The sequence below is a fragment of the Dermacentor albipictus genome, chromosome 3 (assembly GCF_038994185.2).
Source record: "Dermacentor albipictus isolate Rhodes 1998 colony chromosome 3, USDA_Dalb.pri_finalv2, whole genome shotgun sequence".
Taxonomy (NCBI): Eukaryota; Metazoa; Arthropoda; class Arachnida; order Ixodida; family Ixodidae; genus Dermacentor; species Dermacentor albipictus.
In genome coordinates, this window is record NC_091823.1 from 163047276 (window position 1) to 163069299 (window position 22024).

Genomic DNA, 22024 nt, shown 5'->3' on the forward strand with positions numbered 1-22024 from the left:
CGCCAGAAGAAGTAAAGAAAGCCTTAGGAGCTATGCAAAGGGGGAAGGCAGCTGGGGAGGATCAGGTAACAGCAGATTTGTTGAAGGATGGTGGTCAGATTGTTTTAGAGAAACTGGCCACCCTGTATACGCAATGCCTCATAACCTCGAGCGTACCGGAATCTTGGAAGAACGCTAACATAATCCTAATCCATAAGAAAGGGGACGCCAAAGACTTGAACAATTATAGACCGATCAGCTTACTGTCCGTTGCCTACAAAGTATTTACTAAGGTAATCGCAAATAGAATTAGGAACACCTTAGACTTCTGTCAACCAAAGGACCAGGCAGGATTCCGTAAAGGCTACTCAACAATAGACCATATTCACACTATCAATCAGGTGATAGAAAAATGTGCAGAATATAACCAACCCTTATATATAGCTTTCATTGATTACGAGAAAGTGTTTGATTCAGTCGAAACCTCAGCAGTCATGGAGGCATTACGGAATCGGGGTGTAGAGGAGCCATATGTAAAAATACTTGAAGATATCTATAGCGGCTCGACAGCCACCGTAGTCCTCCACAAAGAAAGCAACAAAATCCCAATAAAGAAAGGCGTCAGACAGGGAGATCCGATCTCTCCAATGCTATTCACCGCATGTTTACAGGAGGTATTCAGAGACCTGGAGTGGGAAGAATGGGGGATAAAAGTTGATGGAGAATACCTTAGCAACTTGCGATTCGCTGATGATATTGCCTTGCTTAGTAACTCAGGAGACCAATTGCAATGCATGCTCACTGACCTGGAGAAGCAAAGCAGAAGGGTGGGTATGAAAATTAATCTGCAGAAAACTAAAGTAATGTTTAACAGTCTCGGAAGAGAACAGCAGTTTACGATAGGTAGCGAGGCACTAGAAGTGGTAAGGGAATACATCTACTTAGGGCAGGTAGTAACCACAGATCCGGATCATGAGACTGAAATAACCAGAAGAATAAGAATGGGCTGGGGTGCGTTTGGCAGGCATTCTCAAATCATGAACAGCAGGTTGCCACTATCCCTCAAAAGGAAAGTGTATAACAGCTGTGTGTTACCAGTACTCACATATGGGGCAGAAACCTGGAGACTTACGAAAAAGGTTCCGCTGAAATTGAGGACGACGCAACGAGCTATGGAAAGAAGAATGATCGGTGTAACGTTAAGGGATAAGAAAAGAGCAGATTGGGTGAGGCAACAAACGCGGGTAAATGACATCTTAGTTGAAATCAAGAAAAAGAAATGGGCATGGGCCGGACATGTAATGAGGAGGGAAAATAACCGATGGTCATTAAGGGTTACGGACTGGATTCCAAGGGAAGGGAAGCGTAGCAGGGGGCGGCAGAAGGTTAGGTGGGCGGATGACATTAAGACGTTTGCAGGGACAACATGGCCACAATTAGTACATGACCGGGGTAGTTGGAGAAGTATGGGAGAAGCCTTTGCCCTGCAGTGGGCGTAACTAGGCTGATGATGATGATGATTTACTTTGACGATGTTTAAATTGTTTTTATAACAAGAAAGCAATAATGGCTACACACAAGCACATGTACATAAATAATGTATAAATGTTTCATGAAACGTGATGAAATGCTCACCGTATTTGGTGAGTCCGCCATTTTTGTCTGCCCACGTTGGTCGAACCCACTCGACGCAGCGCACGTTTTTGTACCGTCTTCTTGAGATTGGTTTTGTCTGCATTGTTTTCGTATTTCCTTCGTTTGTCTTGTTTTTCCTTGTTTTTACTTCCTACGCTTTTTTTTTGCATATTTATAATAAGCTGTGTATTATTTTACTTATTTTTCATCAGTTTAGTTGTTTAAATAGTTGTAATGTTATGGTTTTTTTTTGCTAAGCCGCGTTTAGACTGGAGTGACGCACAATTAACTTCACGGACGAGGAGCATACTATCCTGATGGATCTGATGGAGAGGCACCGCGATGTGCTTGAATGTAAAAGGACTGATGCGGTGTCCATCCACGCGAAGAAGAAGACGTCGGAGAAGTTGGCCAACGAATTCAACAGTCGCCACAACGTGCGGCCACGAATGTCGAAGCAGTTAAAAAAATGCTGGGACAATCTAAAAGAAAAGTTGCGCTGTGCCAAAGCCGAAGACACACATGAGATCTTCAAAACAGGTGAGCATTCTATTATTCCTCATGTGCCGAAATTGCTGCAGCTTGCTTCTCGCTTAAGAATATATATATTTGATGAAAGCACGGGAAGCCATCGCCACAGCTGATTTCGATCGCACTCTGCAACAACTTGTGCGCGTGCATATGGAACAGTGGCGAGGACATAATAAATTCATTGCCAAAAATAATGTTGCAGTGAACTTGGTTGATCGTAACATGCAGGCAAACAAAGGATGTGCCTACGCATGTTTGTTTTCTGCGGCACACTTGCACGACCAGCAAATCTGCTCATGGTTTGGTGTCTTGAAGGCATCGTTTGCTACCTCAAACGACGTCTTGCTATGAAAGCAACACTACCTTATTTGTTTGCAAAGCGTGCAAATCCAGTCCTTAGTCGAATGACATCAACTAGCTTTGTGTGTAGGCTTGTCTTGTGCTGTAATGAAATACCAGGGGCAAGGAAACCTTGGGCACAGTTGCAGTTCATAACCATATGCCCGGTGCTATGTGCGTGTCAGCATGGCGACCCGTGTCTGTATTTCCTTTGTGCTCAGCTAGCAGGGCTCCAAAATGACTTAAGGCAGCTATATCATGATGTGTGCATATGTTTCTGCCAGTATTTTCGAAGCAGTGGAACTGAAGAAATACGATTGAATTTTTAGTGATCCTCAAATTTTGCTAACGCTGATAGGTCTCCTCGATTTGGCTGCACTTCCTGCACTAGTTCAGGAGGTGCAGCACTCAAGCACTCGATTTGCCAGTGCAGCTAGCGCCACCTGCACTTCGGCACTCGATTTGACGTCGTGCTGCACGAGTTCACGTACACTTTGGCACTAGACTCTCCACAAGTTCTTTTCTCGTGCACGTAGTGCAAGGCTCTTGGTAGCAGACGACACATGCGGTTCCGTGGCCATGCGGGTGTTGGTAGAGGGCATCGACGGCGCCTGTTAACGCAGCACGGACGCCAGTTTTCTTCAGGATGTGTACGCAGCATCTTGTTAAGGGCGCTTTCCGGGTTCAGCTGCTACTAAGTGCACTGAAGGCCGGGATTTTGCCACAGGTCACAGTCGTTTGTATTAATTTTTCCGAGCTTACCACTACCGCGACGTCAAGTTTACGCGAAACCACATCGGTCCGTCATTTGAAACGTTGTGCCACGTTGTACCATATATGATTCAGAAAGGCGTGGAAACTGCGCTTGGTCATGCTTTCTGAATAATTATGCCGAAGTTGAACTAATTTCCAGGTACTAATACATAAATTCTTCCCAGAGACCAAAAAAGGCCATTGCGCACACGTTTACGCTTGCGGCACACACCAACAAAAGAAAAGCCACAGCCGCCCAGTCGCAGCAGACGAAGCCTGAACGTTCCTGCACGCCTGCACTTTCGTCCTCGATTTGTCCGCTGCACCGAAAGCGCTAGTGTGGCGCTACACTCGCACTTCAAGAACTGGCGCTACACTGGCACGACACTTTTCTGAACTAGTGCAATAAGTGCAGCCAAATCGAGGAGACCTGATATTTGCTTTTCAAGGGTGGTGGCACCCCGGCGGAAAGCCACACGAGTGATGGCTCAGGTTCGGTGCGGTGGCAACTCACATGTTCACACACCTTGTCAACCCGTTTGACAGCGACTGCGCCGGGCCTGGCACAGAGCCGACGCCAGCTGCAACAGCCCTGCTGGCTTTGCCACAGCCGGGACGAAGCACTGGTGCAGATGATGAGTATGAGTTAATGTGCAATATTATATCTGGATTAATTATTTAGGAAACTAGATTTGCTAATACAGAAAGGCACCAAAAGAGGCATTGCAGCTGGCTAATGATCAGCTCATTCTGTATTAGGCATTTGACACAGCAGTATTGCAAGAAACTGAGCTACTTTTTAACGTCAGAGTGCTGACATTACTTTTGCGCATCATGGTGATGAGGTTGGAGCAGCGCAGGAAGGGCTTTATTTTTGTTTTGGTATAATGGACGCTATAACGAGGAATGATGCAGTCATTGGTTCTGTCTCAAAGGCTTCCATAACTGGTTTTTGCAGTTGCGTTTGTGCATTATATTTCATTGTTTTCATGTCAGTGTTGCAAACGGAAAGCGCTTATGTTTTACAGTGGAGTGGTTACATCGCCAAACTTGTATGTGTGCAATGTACAGTACATATGGGTTGATATGTTCTTGCACTGTCTGCATCCAGAAGAAATGTAAGTGTTATCTGCACTGAATGTACGAGAGGGACCATGCCTTGCGGAGATAACTGCAAATTGACCATGCAACTTAATCTGTTTTGTGTCGTGTGCTGGATACATGATTAGCTGTGTATGTTCATGGGTGCATATGCTGTGTGTTTGTGGTTATACGTGTGTTTCATTTGCTGCCACATGCGTGTGGAATAGCAGGTAGGCTTGCTATCAGGCAAACCTCTCCAGCGTTTTCAAAGCGCCTCTTTTTCTCATGCAATAGTGCCTATAATTTCCTGTTTATTATGTACCGTCAACAAACAATATACACAAAAAGCCTACCTGTGATGCACCTACAAAGGAGTTACCTGTCTTTGACACTGAGTCTGGTGCTGCGATTGATGTCATGGATGTTGCTGAACGGTTTAATTTATTCTTTTGTAGTGTATTTAGTGACGAAAAGCCCCTAGATACGTCAAGACATTTGTCTGATAGTTCTCCATTTATGGAATGTATAACTGTGACAAGTGACGGTATTGTGAAAGCTATTGAGCGTTTACCTTCGTTTTCTAGTCCAGGTCCTGATGGTATTTGTACTAAGCTACTAAAAATGACAAAACACTATTCTGCTCTAATACTTACACTATTGTTTCAACAGTCTCTCGACACCGCCGAAATTCCAGACGACTGGAAATTGGCACATGTCATACCAATATATAAAACTGGCGACAAAAACAAGCTAACAAACTATAGGCCTATATCCCTTACGTCTGTTGTATGCAAACTATTTGAACACGTATTATCTTCTCAAATCATGCAGTACATGGCTAGCAACCACATTCTTTTTGCAAACCAGCATGGTTTTCAACGAGGCCGATCATGTGAATCCCAGCTTCTTGAACTAACTACAGACATTCACCTTAACCTTCACGAACTTACACAAACTGACGCCATATTTATAGATTTTGCTAAAGCATTTGACCGTGTGGCTCATAACCGCCTCATATATAAAATGAAACTGATTAATGTTGACGAAAAAGTAACAAACTGGGTTCAAGAATATTTAAGTAACAGACGACAAGCTGTCGTAATCAATAATGTCCGTTCTTCATTTCAACCTGTTCAGTCCGGGGTGCCTCAAGGTTCCGTTTTGGGACCCACTCTATTTTTAATTTATATAAATGATATTCATCAGGGTATAGACTCAGAAATCCGGTTATATGCCGACGATTGCGTTCTGTATCGGCCATTAAAATGTAAGGGTGATTGTGATAAGTTACAAAATGACTTGAACAAGATTGAAAGATGGTGCTCAGACTGGCAAATGAGCGTAAATACCTCGAAAACTAAACTTATGAGATTTACTACTTGCAGTGAAATTACGAAACACACATACTTTCTTAATGGTGAGGCTCTAGAAACTACAGAATCATTTAAATATCTAGGTGTTCATCTTTCTCCGACTTTGTCTTGGCATAATCACGTGGGTTGTATTGTTTCCGCTGCATGCAAGTCTCTTGGCTTCATTCGTCGAACGCTTCGTCAGGCTAATAGTGATACTAAACTTCTTGCATATACCACCGTACTTCGTTCAAAGATTGAGTATGCCTCATTTATATGGAACCCGCACCAAACGCATCTTATTAACAAATTAGAATCTTTTCAGAACAAGGCAGCGCGATTTATTACGGGTAACTATTCACAACATTCAAGTATCACCAAAATAAAACATGACCTAGGACTCATCCCATTGCAGACTAGAAGAAAGATATCTCGGCTAACATTCTTCCACCAGCTTTTTCATAACCCAAATATATTCTCTCAGGCACACATCTTACCAGCCAAAAGAAAATTCTCACGAATTGATCACGAATTTAAGGTCGAACAACCATTTGCACGTACTAACCTATTGCAGTTTTCGTGTCTGCACTTAGCCATTTCGGAATGGAATCATCTCCCAAGTAATATAGCTGAAATAACTGACCATATTATATTCAAACAAGCACTTAATAAAACATTCGTGAATTAATAACATTAACATTTCTTCCTGCCTTTCTTCAGATGTCATATTATTGTTTGTATAATTTAATAATTATTGGCGTATGATGTTGTCAAATTAGTAGTGACGTAAAGGTTGTATAGCATGTACTACTTCATATAAGGAAGGTCGACTTACAATGTATATTGTATATCATTTATATTTTATATCAATTGTTCTCCCCCCCCCTATGTAATGCCCAAGCTGGGCCTTTAGGGTAAATAAATGAAAAAAAAAAATAAGTGTCAGCATAGACACCATTGGTTTAGTCATTTTCACGGCCCATGAAACAGAGAATGAGCCCTAATGTGAAGATGAGCAGCTTGTATGAAAAAGTTTGAATGCAACCGCCTAGTTATCACAGTCACTGTTTCATTCAACCTGCTTCAGCAGGATGCACCAGCAGGAACATGCCGTATTGTTGTGTGCTCACGGGCTTACATTGTGTCAAATTCTTTAGTATGTCCTAATAGTAAGCACAGTGCAGTATTTTGTGCAGCAACTTTGGTGCATTATGTAGCAAGGCAAAAATGTGTGTAAAGCTCACAGTGCATTCGTAAAAGTGGATTGTAAAAGGTACAAGCACTGTGGAAACGACACTAATGTCAACTCTGATTGCAACAACTTTGCAGATGTCAAGATGCAGTATGATGAATCCTGGCAGTGGGATATGAATGAAAACCAGGACAAAGCAGCGGCTTTGCAGTATCCAGCGTCACCAAATGCTAAACCTGCTCAGCTAGTACCAGCACCAGCATCACCCCTAGCTCCAGCCTCCATCAGCTGCAGTCCTGCCAGCTGCTGTGCCACCAGTGCCAACAGCCCGCCGTGAAAGGCGGACAAATGCAAGCAGGTTATCCTGCCCAAGGGATGATGCTGTGAGAAGTGAACTTGGCGCTCGGCTTGCTTCTATTACGAAAGATGCTCAAAGAAAGGAAAGAGCACTTGCTTAGGATGAAGCTGACTCACGAAGACCATGCCCTTCGCATAGAACTCACTCGTGTGGATAATAAGGATAGACTACAGAAAAGGCAGGCAGAGCATGCACAAGTAATGGAAAACCTGAAAGCAAAAAAGGCCCTTATTGATCTAAAAATGAAGGTTTTCTAAAAACAAAATGAATGAGGCAGAAAAAAGTTATCGTATATGACCATATAAGTATGTCTTGTAATATATGTTTCGTGTATATCAAAGTGCATGGGCGTTGTGCAATTCCGCCACTATCAGAATGGATCAGCTACCGCAGCTTAGATCAAATGCGTAACCTCGAGCTCAGCAGCCCACCATATAGCCACTGAACTAGTGCAAACATTGTAGCTGAAAATTAAATTAAATTATGGAGCTTTATGCACCAAAACCACAATCTGATTACGAGGCCCACCGCTGTGGGCAACTCCGGGAATATGGACCACCTGGGGTTCTTTAACGTGCACCTAAGTGTGGGTGTTTTCAGATTTCGTATATTGTAGCTATAGTGCCTAGAATATACTGGCTAGTGTGCCGTGCACCAGCTCTATTCAATGGACGAGCGTGGCGCCGCCTGCAATGAATGCCCACGATGGCCGGCAGAGGTCGCTGCCACACGGGTGGGTGCAGACTGCGCGTGTCGTCTGCTTCGCACATCAGTTTCGCAGTTGTTGCGTCGGTTTCTGTGTTTGCGTTTTCAGTGTTATTACAGCGTTGCGTGTTTGTGCTTGGTGTTGTCAAAGAGTGAGTGCGTGGCTGTTATGTTCGTGTGCCTGTCATTGCGAGAACTATGCGGCGGCGGTGAAAAAATGCCGAAGCTGAGACAGTGCAAGGAGAGGACCTGCTTTGTGCCGTTGTGTGGATGCGGTTACCGCTCGAACAAAGGGCATGTATCCTTGTTCACTCTACCATCTGATACGAAGTGGCAGCAGAATGGGCAAGAATGATCAGGAGAACGGACAGAAGGCCGGCACCAACTGCTGCGGTTTGTGAAAAACAGTTCAAAAACAGCTTAGTCGAGCGCGCGTTCTCTATCACCGTGAATGACGTTGTCCACGAGATTCCCCGCGATAACACACGCCCACGGTGGAAGTATTCTTCCATCGTGACCACGCCTGAAACCCTATGCTATACCCACGATATTTCCTGAGTTTGCTAAGCATTCAGCTTACTTTTCCTGAGTACCAGGGGAAAAAGAAAAAAGAAAAAACAAGCAGTAGTGCTTTGATCTACTATACTGCAGGTTATGTTGCACGGGAAAATTCTTGACCACATTGTGCAGGCTTCCTTTGCGTAAGTAAAGCTGAAGCTAGTACAGACGCTGCTTCATTATTGCACTTCCCATTTTGACAATGGAGGCCTTGCTTGTCTATCTTGGCCAGACGTCAAGCGCTGTGATGGCCGGGGAAGATGCTTTTAGCTGTGTTCTTCAGCAAAAACAAGTTACATGTAGCGAGTATAGCTGATTTTTCAGGTCAGCTGCAGACAGCTGGCCTTTCCTCAACCAGGGTGCCCAGAGCATGAAAAACCAGCTTTTGACAGCAGTTACAAAGTTCTTTGTTTTCTTGAGGTTTCGTTTTTTTTTTTTTGTAAAAGGCATCAACAAAGAGAGGGAAGCGCAAAGGCAACGGCAGAAGCTCCTGAAACTGCGTCACTGCGCGATCTATTCATGTATGTGTGCATTATCTCATCTAGGGCTCTTATATGCCTGCGATTAACTGTTGTTACGCATGAATAAAATCTTTGTTACGCTTAAATGAAATATCTGTTTCCTATTTTTGTTCACGTATATCAGACATAAAAAGAAATCTGCACGTATTTACCAGGTATAAAAAAAATGTATAGTATACATGGAACACCACGTGCAGTCCATTTTACAGGCATTTTTTTTTTGCTTACTATCCTATCCTCGGGGCCCAATGGGAATTATGAGGAGATGGGTACATGGTTTACAAACCATCAAAAACATTCAAACCTATGAGGACAACAATAAGATAGTAGGCAGAAATAGCAGCAAATAAAATAAAAAGAAAGAACACAGAAATTCAAGCCATTTCAAAAGATGATCGGTTACAGCGGTTTTGAATGGTTATGCATTAATATAACATCAATAGAACAGTAACGTAACCTTAGAATTCCTTTACTTTATTAGAATGAAAAATGTAACCTGAAACGTACCCTTAAAAAATTACGAAGCCATCATCGCTAGAATAAAAAAACAAGTGTCCTTAGCTATCGCCGATATACACGTACGAAGGCGAAAGCCTTGTAAAGCCTACTCTAATTCACTCTAATCCTTAATTAATACACCTTAATCCCTCTAATTCAGCCTTATCCCCTTAATCCAATCACTATAATGAATAATTAAATTTGCTAATCATTTAGCATCTCCTATACACGGCTGGACATGCTTTGGTTCGTTTCTGGCCTTCCTTGGATCGTGTGATATGTTCTGTACCTCGCAACACGGCCTTGGAACATGGAGATCAAGGCATTTGCCATAGAAATTACGTTTTCTCTTTGCCAGCATAGAAACACATCAGGTTGCCCGCTCGAAGCCCAGCTGAGCTAGCACACGCTTTTCACGCAAGCGACAAGCGCTAGAGAAGCCTGTTGTAATCGAAACAAACCCTGATTTATAAATCAGCTGCCCACATTTGAACTGTGCTGCTGCTATAGCTTAATAAAAACAAAAAGCGCAGCAGCCAGCTTGCCGATGCTGTGGAAACGCGGCGAGCTACGAAGACCGGATGGTGCCGCGTTACCCACCTGCACTGCAGCGCCCCTAGTGGCAGCTGCCGGCATTCATTGCATTTGGTGCCACCAGAGAGGCCGCGGACGGCACATTAGCCAGTATATTCTAGGCACTATAATTGTAGCTTTGTACTTTCTCTCTCTCTCTTGTGATCCTCACACTGTATTTGCAGCGCCAGCAAATTAATTGGTTGAAAAATGGCAGTTATAGACGTCGGTGCCTTTCACAGCCATTCAGAAACGGTAAGCTTCATGCGAAGCTCATGGTCATCACGGGTGAACTTCACGGATTTTACGTCCTCTAATTGCTCATTGCGCCATCCTCTCTGCGCGCAGGCAGACAAGGGTAGACAGCTGGCTAGACACCTTGAAAAGCACGTGTGGATGTCTTGACGAGTCTGTTCCACGTGCCTTGCCTTGTCAGACTTCTCAAAAAGTTAACACATTAACACAAGATCAATTAGAAGAATGAGAATGGACAGAAGTGGCCCATGCTGTTAAAGTTTGTTAGTATTTAACAACGTAACACCCGAAACTTCTGCTGAAGCAAATCTGTCATTGTCTAAAACGACTGTTTGGTCCAGGATAATGATAAGAAAAGTCAAACAATATCTAGAGGCTAATACAGATGCTCCTGAGGCTATTGTAAATTTTGCAAACGAACTAAATAGACGGTCTGACACGGCGATTTGACCACTGAGAATTAAACGAGTTAATTTCTCGGTCAATAATTTTGGACCCACGGTTTAAGTAACAAGGCTTTGGGGATGACACAAAGTTTAGGTCAACTAAGAATGCACTTGTTTTGAGGGTAAAAGCAACTATCCAAAGTACTAAGCCTGGACCAAGCAATGAGCCCGAAACGTCGGTTCAGATCTTCTCAGTATGGGATCAGTTTGACGCCAGTTTGAAGTTCCCTGCAAGGAAAACAAGACCCTGCAGCTCAGGCTATAGTTGACATAGATAAGTGCCTAAACAAGCCATATTTGATTTGTATTAATGATCCACTGAAGTGATGGGAAAATAGGAAATTCACCTACCCAAAGTTGTATGCAGCGGCTTCAAGGAGGCTTTGTATTCCCGCGACAAGTGCACCCTATGAAAATATTTTCTAAGGCTGGCCAAATTTGTATCGAAAAGAGCTATCTCACTTGTGATAAAGTCAGCAAGACATTGTTTATTAACCATAAACTACATTTGATGTACAATTTCTTTACTGCAGATAAGTTATGTGGATCTTACTATACTTTATAGAAGCGCATTTTTGCATGGTACTCCAAGAAGTTATTTCGCCATTCTTTTGTATGGCATTGCAGTTCACTCATATTATAGTGAGCGCGTGTATATGAATGAGTGAATAAAGTTGAAGGAAAATTTCCAATACTTTTGTTCTTATTTTGACCAAAGTTGGTTTTAAAATATCACAAAAACAAAAGCTTCTGCAATGACAATCAAGTTATTTCCTGAAAAAAAAAATACTTCACATTCTACCACATATAGGAGTTTTATCTCTAATATCAGAAAAGAAAGGCTCCTTACAATTAACAATTCAGGCTTTTAAGTAACTGATAAATGTTCTCCAAACATAGTGACGATACCTATAGCATGGTTATTCTACTAATGCACAAATCTTTTTTTTCTTTTTCAGAACCGAATACGTAGACTGCATAACGCAGGTTACAGATTTAAGTGAACCAGTGAGCCGTTCAAGTGAACCAGTTCATTTGAGTAAGCTGAGCCGTACCAAACTGCTCACTGAAGTGAGCCGTTTTGCCCATCTCTACTCGAAGCTCGACTGTCCCACATCTATTGCCATCTCTTCGTTGCATACTTTAGTTCATGATGCCACCGCTATTCTTATTTCCGTTGCACTGTGGAATTTACAGAATATATAGACATTTGATTCAGTAGAGATACCAGCAGTCATAGAGGCCTTACGTAATCAAGAAGAATGGAACGCTTACATAAATACCTTGGAAAATATCTACAGAGGCTCTACAGCTACCTTAATTCTATACAAGAAAAATAGAAAGATACCTATAAAGAAATGGGTCAGACATGGAGACACAATCTCTCCAATGCTAGTCACTGCATGCTTGGAAGAAGTATAGCCAAGCTATTAAACTGGGAAGGCTCAGGAGAAGGGATCAACGGCGAATATCTCAGCAACCTTCGGTTTGCAGATGACATTGTCCTTCCTGTTCAACAACACTGTGGAAAAGTTACAACAAATGATTGATGACCTTAACAGAGAGAGTGTAAGAGTGGGGTTGAGGATTAATATGCAAAAAACAAAAATGATCAATAGCCTGTCAAGGGATCAAGAGTTCAGGATTGCCAGTAAGCCTCTAGAGTCTGTGAAGGGGTATGTTTACCTGGGTCAATTACACACAGAGGACCCTGACCACGAGAAAGAAATTTAGAAGAATGATGACGACAAGATGCATTTATTAAGGGATGGCTCGAAGGCCTATGCAGAAGAATAAAAATTGGTTGTAGTGCATATGGCAGACATTGTTAGCTCCTGACTGGAAACTTACCATTATCCTTGAGAAGACAGGCATACAATCAGTGTATTCTGCCGGTGCTAACATGTGGGGCTGAAACTTGGAGACTGACAAAGGAGCTCGAAAACAAGTTAAGGATTGCACAAAGAGCAATGGAAGGAAGAATGTTAGGTGGAACGTTAACAGACAAGAAGAGAGCAATGTGGATCAGAGAGCAAATGGGGATACTCTATATTCTAATTGTCATTAAAAGAAAAAAATATAGCTGGGCAGGTCATGTAGTGCGTAGGTTAGATAAGTGGTGGACCATTAGGGTTACAGAGTGGGTACCAAGAGAAGGGAAGAGCAATTGAGGACGGCAGATGACTAGGTGGGGTGATGAAATTAATTTGCAGGCACTAGTTGGAATTGGTTGGCGATGCCTTCGTCCTGTAGTGGTCATAAAATAGGCTGATGATGATGACAGGTTCCCTCCTGTAAGTTTATGTAAATGTTCTGATCTGGTGCGACTTCAGCAGCAGTGCGAGTAAACGGCGAGCTTGACAGGTGGCATGGTAACCTTCGATTCTTGCGTGCATTTCCGTTCTCGTGTCCACACAGAAAGTATAAAACGTGCAGGAAGGGTTGCAGGCAGCAGAAGGCAAGGCATTACTGTAACCTTTTGGTTGCACATGTCATGGCGCTTCCAACATGAGGAGGCTACTCGCCACGCGCGTTCCCTTTCATGAACATAACGAATGTACTACTTCATAAGACTATACCGACGGTCACTTGCTTTCATACAATTACGTATGTCATGTAACAGACGAGAACCCAGTACAAGCGCCGACTTTGTACTACCCAGCTAGCGCTTGTCCTTTGTTCATATACATGCTCTATAAAATAACCAAATTATGCCAAGTGCGTCATTGACAGATGGGAACCAAAAAAGAAAGCAATCTTGCTGCAAAACCCCCGTGAAAACAAAGCAGCGGTAAGTGTCAGATCTGCTAAAAATGGTTCAATGACCACGTTTCTCTTCCTTACTTTTTCTTTGGACCCGCACTTACCAGCCGTCGACGATAAAACAAGAAGGATGAGCCTGTTGTTTTCCTTCATTCATGGCACTGTCGTGCTACCTCCCGGCTCCAAGCAGGTGTGAAATTCCAATGAGAAAGAATTCCAGTTTTCAGAAAGGCAGGCTTCGGGCAGGGAATGACGGCCGGCGACCCGTCGCATGTAATTCGGTCGCGCAGACAAGCATTCGCAATAACTCACACCACACACGATGAAGTATCAGACATTAAACCTGCGATAGGTTGTGTTTTAGGAGCACGTTTCTACTTCATTGCAGATCCTTGAAGCTAATGAACGAGATTGCAAACCCCGCCAGCAAGCTAACCATGCCGCAAACCATTAACCATGGTTGCTGCAAACAGAGAAACGATACGACCAATACAGCCTACTGTAGCAAACAAACTATCAACGCTACAACGCTGACAAAGCCAGCATATATTTGAACTCCATATCGGAGGCTTTTTCGGCAAAGGTTACTGCAAAGTCAGAAAAAAAAAATTCGATTTTTTTTTGGTACAGAAAGTTCATGCTTCTGAAGACAACACGAGACGAATCAAGCCATTTGCGAATTTGGCGCGGTATTTGCTTCGTACATTTAGTGGCTTATGGCTTATTGATTCGTTCATACACGGTATACACTTGTATAAGGATCACACCCCTGAATTCGGGTCTAAATATGTTAAATATCATCATCATCAGTTTGTTTTTTGTTCACTGCAGGACGAAGGCCTCTCCCTGCGATCTCCAATTACCCCTGTCCTGCGCCAACTAATTCCAACTAGCGCCCGCGAATTTCCTAATTTCATCGCTCCACCTAGTCTTGTGCCGTCCTCGACTGCGTTTTCCTTCTCTTGGTACCCATTCTGAAACCGTAATGGTCGAACGGTTGTCTAACCGGTGCATTACATGACCTGCCCGGCTCCATTTTTTTTTCTTTTAGTGTTCCAAACCACTCTGTTTCTCTCTCTTAACGTTATGCCTAGCAATCTTCGTTCGCCCTTTGCGCGGTTCTTTACTTGTTCTCTAGCTTGTTTATCAATCTCCAAGTCTCTGCCTCATATGTCAGCACCGGTAAAATGCACTGATTGTATGCCTTTCTTTTCAAGGATAATGGTAAGTTTCCAGTCGGGAGCTAACAATGTATGACATATGCACTACAACCCATTTTTATTATTCTGTAAATTTCCTTCTCATGGTCAGGGTCCCCTGTGAGTAACTCACCCAGGTAAACATACCCCTTCACAGACTCTAGAGGCTTACTGGCGATCCTGAACTCTTGTTCCCTTGACAGGCAATGATCATTTTTGTTTTCTGCATATTAATCCTCAACTCCACTCTTACACTCTCTCTGTTAAGGTCATCAATCATTTGTTGCATCTCGTCCCCAGTGTTGCTGAACAGGACAATGTCATCTGCAAACCGAAGGTTGCCGAGATATTCGCCGTTGATCCCTTCTCCTAAGCCTTCCCAGTTTAATAGCTTGACTATACTTCTTCCAAGCATGCAGTGACTAGCATTGGAGAGATTGAGTCTCCTTGTCTGACCTCTTTCTTTATAGGTATCTTTCAGTGGCGTAGCCAGAAATTTTATTCGGGGGGTGGGGGGGGGCTACGCCACTGGCCCAATGTATATATATATATATATATATATATATATATATATATATATATATATATATATATATATATATATATATATATATATATATATATATATATATATATATATATATATATATATATATATAACTGCACGTTGCAGCTCAGCCTCCTCCTTAAGAGGAAGCTTTAGCTCGGGTGCTCCTATTTAAGTACATGTAGAAGGGGAATTCGTTTTTCCCTGCAACCACTTCACCAAATTTGAGGAGGTTTGTTGCATTTCAAAGAAAAAGCTTAATTCTAGTGACTACTGGCTTCGAATTTTTCATTTAGGTGGTCGATTATTTATTAAAAATTGGCCAAAATTGAACATTTTCAGAAAACAAAACTATCAAGTTTAAAACTCCGTGACTCAACAATGAAAAATTATATCACAATTCTGTGAATTGCATTTAATAGTACATCTAGAGCGGACAAGATATATATGTTACAAATGAATAAAAAAAATTAGTATTGTGGAAATACGGCTTTTGCAGAACCCTTGTACATAACGTAACCAATTCACGTAAGATACAAATTGACCCAGCAAACTTGTCCGCTTTGACTGTCATAATAAATGCCGTTTACAGAACCACAATATCTGTTCTTCATGCGTAGCTATTAGTTTGTAAACGTCGTGCTTCTATTTTTTCAAACTTTCGAATTTTCCAAAATATTTTAAACAAAATTCAGGCCCTAAATTGAAGTTCTGTTTCGAACAGACACTAGGATTTAACTTTCTTTCTCAAATGCAACCAATTTCAATAAAAGCGATTTGCAGGATTATCTCAGAAAAGCGTTTCTGCGTTTTACAAGTATTTGAATAGGCCGCGTCGGATTGGGCCCGAGCTAAAGCTTCCTCTTAAACAATTTATCGAGGGATCAAATACATGAATAATAACTGCATTGTCATTGTCAAAGATGCTGCAAACGAATTCTTGAAAGCTACGCACTGTAAATACAAGTAAAATATGTATTTTTTCATAAAATATTATACTCGTATGTGACAAAAATTGTGCCCAACATAACTGACGTCAATGCTTCCATGTTTTTTGTCTATTTATTAAGTAAAGAAAATATCACACGCACTTTAGAACTATATCAGTTCGAAACCAGGAAAGCAGTGCATGCCGCTGATATGAAAAATTAAAAGGCAATGAACTGAACAAGTTGAGGACAAATATGTTCATGAAACTTTGTCATTCAAGAACCGTGCTTACATTCTTGTATATATGCAATGGCCAGTGAAAAATCTCAATGACGCTGTCGTTTGTTCCAATGTATTACGCAGGAGTAGCTGTCCCTTGTCGTGTATCGTGAGTAATTGCACCGAGGTTATAGTCGCGACAGAGAGCACGTATAAAAAGCAGGAGTTCTGCAAGATATATGAGGGCAAGTGAAATGAATGAGCCAACAACGGGGTACTTTATTTTAAAGTAGTCTTCATGAGAATTTAGACATTTGTCCTATTGACTAACGAGTTGCGTGATTCCCGTCTTATAAAACTCCTTGGGTTGCTGCTTCAAAAAGTCTGTATCTGGTTCCCTTGAGCTGTTTTTTCGGTTGCCCCAAAATGTAGAAGTCGCAAGGTGACAGGTCTGAGCTGTATGGCGGATGTTGCAGCGTTTCCCACTTGAACGTTGCCAGTTTTGTATTAACCACATAAGCGACGTGGGGATAGGCATTGTCGTGGAACAAGATGACCCCATTCGTCAATTTTCCACGTTGTTCGTTCTTGATTGCGACACGCTGCCGCTCTGGCGTTTCACAATATCGGAAACAATTGATAGCCTCTCAAGATTTAGCAAATTCTATCAGTAATGGACCCTGTCGATCGAAAAAAAAAAGTCAACAACACCTTTCCAGCGGAAATGATGGCCTATACGTTCTTTGGGCGTGGTAAATTCGAATGTTTCCACTGTAAGCTTTGCCGTCGTGTTTCAGGCTCGTAGTAGTGGCACCAAGGTTCGTCCCCGATCACAGTTGCAAACAAGAAGTCGTCATGCTCATTGTGATACCCGATCAGATGAGTCAAGGCAGCGCGAAACTTCTCCGTCTTCTCGCGATGGATAAAAATCCTGGGGATCCATTGCGCACCAAAGAGCCGATAACCGAGAAGCTCATGAATTATGGCGTGAACCGAACCGTGACTGATGTTCAGACGGTCTGCCAGTTCATCGATGCTTATCTTCCGTTCTTGTTTCAGCAGCTCATGAACCTTTGAAATTGTGTGGGGGGTGATTGCACGATGGTTTTGGCCCGGTCTTGCAATGTCTTTGCAACGTTCTTTGAACCATTTGCTCTAACGCTTCACAGTGGTCAATGAAATGCAGTGTTCAACGTACACGGCAGTCATATGGTGATTAATTTCTGTTTTGGAAACACCTTCAGCTGTCAAAAACTTCGCGACACCGAGCTGTTCAACTTTTGAAGTGTCCATTATGTGACACAACCATATTCAACCCAGCGTATGAGAGCATTAAAAAACATTTATCTTCACACCTGCGTGTCACTTTTGTAAATGAGACATGCCGTTCTCCTGCGCGCATGCCTCGCAGTTAATGAACCGAACCATTATTGCGCGGTTAGGGTAGGCTCACTTTCATTTGACTCGCCCTCGTACATTAGAAATGCAAAGATACAATGGGATATGCAAATGCGAAAATGCGGCTTGATAAAGGACAAGAAAGTGTCACTGGAAACAAAGTTCACTGCATGTATACACAAAACCTCACAACAAGATATTTAAGTATACGTATAGGTCTCCGATGAGTCTATGTATGTAAGAAGAAGTAACTGTATATAATGCGTCAAACAAGGCAAATAAACAGGTTGCACAATCATAGATTCACAGAATCCTAGATTCCGCCCCCACTCCATCCACTCCCCCCGATGTATTGCACGCGACGGTAGGCGGCGCGCTTGCTCCCCGCTTTTCTCCTTTGCGCACACAAGACTGAGCCACCATCGTCTGCTCACCCATTCCACCTCCCCTCCTACGCTTTCACTCGCACATACAGCATGCAGCGCGTGGTCACGATGTTATCACCCTTGGACTTTATACGAAACATGAGGGCGATGGCAGGAATGCGCCTGGAGTGTCCATATAATTGCTTTCGCAATAATATAATAAACGTATCCGGCAACTGAAGCGTCCCGTCGCCCATTACTTTCCGCAAAAGAAGTATCAAAATCGAACTTTCACCATGCGACAATTCGCTGCGCCGCAACAATGTATTTTTTTTCTGTGAGGCGAAGGCACCAAAATGAAAAAAAAAACGCATAGGAAAGTATGTTGGCCAGAATCTAATGCCTACTTCGGGCATAATGGGGCTACGGAAGGAATACCGAAGAAAACATGAGACGCTTGGTCCACTGAGAACCATACGCATACTGCTCAGTATCCTACAGCGGCGAAACAAGACTTTCCGGAAAGGTTCCGCTCAAGGAATGCGGTGCAATCCTTCGAGTCCCCACAGTGATGGCGGCGAGCGACCATTTTTTTTTTCTCGTCTGCTAGCCAGAAAGCGTCCAAAACCCTGTCCGGTGAAAATCCACTCGGCCAGAGCAAACCGAACGCGCACCGAAGTGCACCGCACGGTGGTCGGGGCCATACGAGAAAAACGTTTGCGCTCTGGCTGGCTCTGGCAGCCCGCGGGTAGGGTAGTGAGAACAAAAAAAAAAAAAAAAATTGAAGAGGCTCAATGTGTCCTCGCGAATAAAAGTCAAAGTAGAAAAAATAAATAAGAACATAGTTACTTTGGCTGGCTTTAGGGTCTTGACATGGATGTTCTGGCGTAGGTTTAAAAAAATGTTGATATTTTTTTATGTGACATGACGGCACAAATGAACCACCCCACCGCTTCGTCTCATTGGACCTCGCTGCCTGCTTTGTCAACTCGTCTGCTAGTGTGTTGATTTGGCTTGTCTCGTTGTATGTTCCGATGTAAGACTTTAGAAAAGTCAATAGACCTTTGGCGTCAAATGTTTATAACAACATTAAACCCACAAAGTTCCGCAATTGAAAATCTAAAGCACAACTTTGGAAATATCAATGCACCTTTCACATCAAGAGCTTATGAGATTTATACCCATAAGGTTTCGCAATTGATATCCATGCGCTCCATAGATTCCGTGGCCTCAGTGAGATGCCGCGGCGAGCCCGCTCACCATCAAAGCGCCCTTGAAACTTTGTGCTCGGATGGGACTGCTTGGCGTTATGTGACTCCCGGTGTATGGGCGTTGCCACGAAATCCAGCCCGAGTTTGCAATCTTCTCAATTAAATGTCTTTTCGAGCGTCAAAAAGACATTCTAGACAAAATCCAGAGTGATTTCCGGCGCCGGGGGTCGCTTTGGTCGGCGGTGCATGGACAGCACGAAAAAATTTCGGGGGGGGGGGGGCTGAAGCCCCATAAGCCCCCCCCCTGGCTACGCCCCTGGTATCTTTCTATTTTTCTTGCGTAGAATTAAGGTAGCTGTAGAGCTTCTGTAGATATTTTCCAAGGTAGTTATGTAAGCGTTCTGTACTCCTTGATTACACAATGCATCTATGACTGCTGGTATCTCTACTGAATCAAATGCCTTTTTGTAATCTATGAAAGCCATACAGAGAGGCTTATTGTACTCTGCGGGTTTTTCGATAACCTGATTAATGACATGGATGTGATCCATTGTAGAGTATCCCTTCCTGAAGCCAGCTTGCCTTTTCCCCACTTTTGCATTGAAGTCGCCCGTTACTATAGTATACTGAGTTTGCACTTTTCTCATCGCTAATTCATCATCTTCATAAAATTGATCTACTTCCTCCTTGTCGTGACTGGATGTTGGAGCGTAGGCTTGCAAGCTACCTTTAATCTATACCTCTTATTAAGCTTGATTACGACTACAGCTACCTTCTCATTAATGCTGTAGAATTCGTCAATGTTTCCCACTATGTCCTTATGGATTAGGAATTCTACCTCGTATTGCTTCTTATCTAGAAGACCTCTATAGCAGAGGACGCGTCCGTTATTCAGCAATGTATAAGCCTCACCAGTTCTAATCTCACTAAGGCCGATGATATCCCAAACAATGTCTGATAATTCCTCAAAGAGTCCTGCTAAGCTAGCCTCACTCGAGAGGGTTCGGGTGTTAAATGTTGCAACGATCAGTTTCCATCGGCAGCTTGTCCAGATCCAGAGATTCTTAGAACCCTCTGCTGCGTTACTGGTCTGAGCGTCGCCTCAGTCAGGTGGTCCGCAGCTGCTGGGGACTGAGGGCCATGGGTTTATTGAAGAAATCATTCGGGAGGTAGAGGCCGAATACTGCACCATGCAGGGAGAAAAATTCCTGTTCTGGTGAGGGATTGTCTTTGTTGAAGCTTAGTGGGCCTTCGTAATTTGGCTGTACCTGGATTAGTATAGCCCCACTCGCTCTCGGCATATTTTGTCGGTGTCGGGCGTCACTCCAAGCCTGCAATTAAATACAGGTATTTCAGAAATTATCCTTACATGGGCACGTCTTCCCTTCTCGACAGCTGCAATCTCCCAGCCATAAAATTCTTATACAACGAACTTTATAAGTATGCAGTACTAGTATACCGGGTGTTTTAGTTTAACGTTAATGGTATTTTTAAAAACTGCCTATGACATTCTGCACAAATCTACTTACTGAACTATAATATTTAATGAGGTAATCATTATTTATTTATTAAATACCTTCAGGGCCCGAGGACGCTACAGAAGGGAGTGGAAGGCATAAAAAACAAGCGTATGAAACACAGAGATGCGGCAATACAGAAAACAGAAACAACAGTTCACTATGTGACTATGTTACAGCAAAATACAGATGACTGAAAATAAATAAGATCCTCAATAGCAGATAGAGCAGAATAGCAGAATTGTATGAAACACAGAGAAATACGGAGAAAAACCACTCACTGAAGTAGTGGTGGGCAGCGTAGGTCACGTTGCGTCAACACACCGGTTAACCCACTGGCCAACCCGCACAGAGGAATTCGGAGCGATACCACTCCCTGGTGTAGAGGGAAAAAACGTAGGACAAACGAGAGTGAGATTTGCACTGGTGCATAATCCCGTCACACACACCTAACGGACAAGTCTTTTCATGTTGAGGAGTGCGGCGATCAGGCACGTCGTCTCAGGCGCTTGGCATCCGTTCCATTCATCACCGCAAACAGTGAACCATAACAACATGCGCACTAAACGCATGGAAATCAAACAGCCAGTGCGTCTTTTGCCACGCAACACCACGGAAACAGAGGTGAGAACCGCCTCACGTACGTGACTTCACGTAATGCTGCATTGAACGTGACTGACTGCTGAACCAATTGACGCAGATTCCACGGCGAGAGGAATTTACCTGGACAGCCATATGTGGTACTGATACAAGGAATGAATTGGAGAAGCTTGCCATATTTTTTTTTCTTTCCTCGTACACACATACAGGAAGCCTGAAATGCATTCAAATTCTTGCTTTGGTAGTTGCTATTCAGACATTGACGATCCTATCGAATTAATGTTATGGTTTCGTTGCTGGGAACACTGGGCTGCTTTGTGCATTATCACTGCACAAAATTCCTTAGTATGTGAAAAGACATACGTGCCTTTCCGAACCACGGGTGAGCACAAGTATGACTAGGCGTAATATAAGATAACGGTCATTTGCAGTTTTTTTTTTAATATTCGCCATGCGACCTTGGCTCGAACAAGTTGAGTGTCAACTTTCATCAGAAT

The 22024-nt window shown here is 43.0% G+C and overlaps 1 long non-coding RNA gene across 2 annotated transcripts in view; it reads right to left on the reverse strand.

Moving 5' to 3' along the window:
- LOC135905170 (uncharacterized) overlaps positions 1-14055 on the reverse strand; it is a 105736-nt gene extending 91681 nt beyond the window's left edge. The window contains exon 1 of one of the 2 annotated variants that reach the window (XR_011512962.1): positions 13646-14055. This is a non-coding gene — a long non-coding RNA (uncharacterized lncRNA). The remainder of the gene's footprint in view (positions 1-13645) is intronic. The other variant, XR_010565344.2, reaches the window with a different exon arrangement.
- Positions 14056-22024: the final 7969 nt, after the last annotated feature.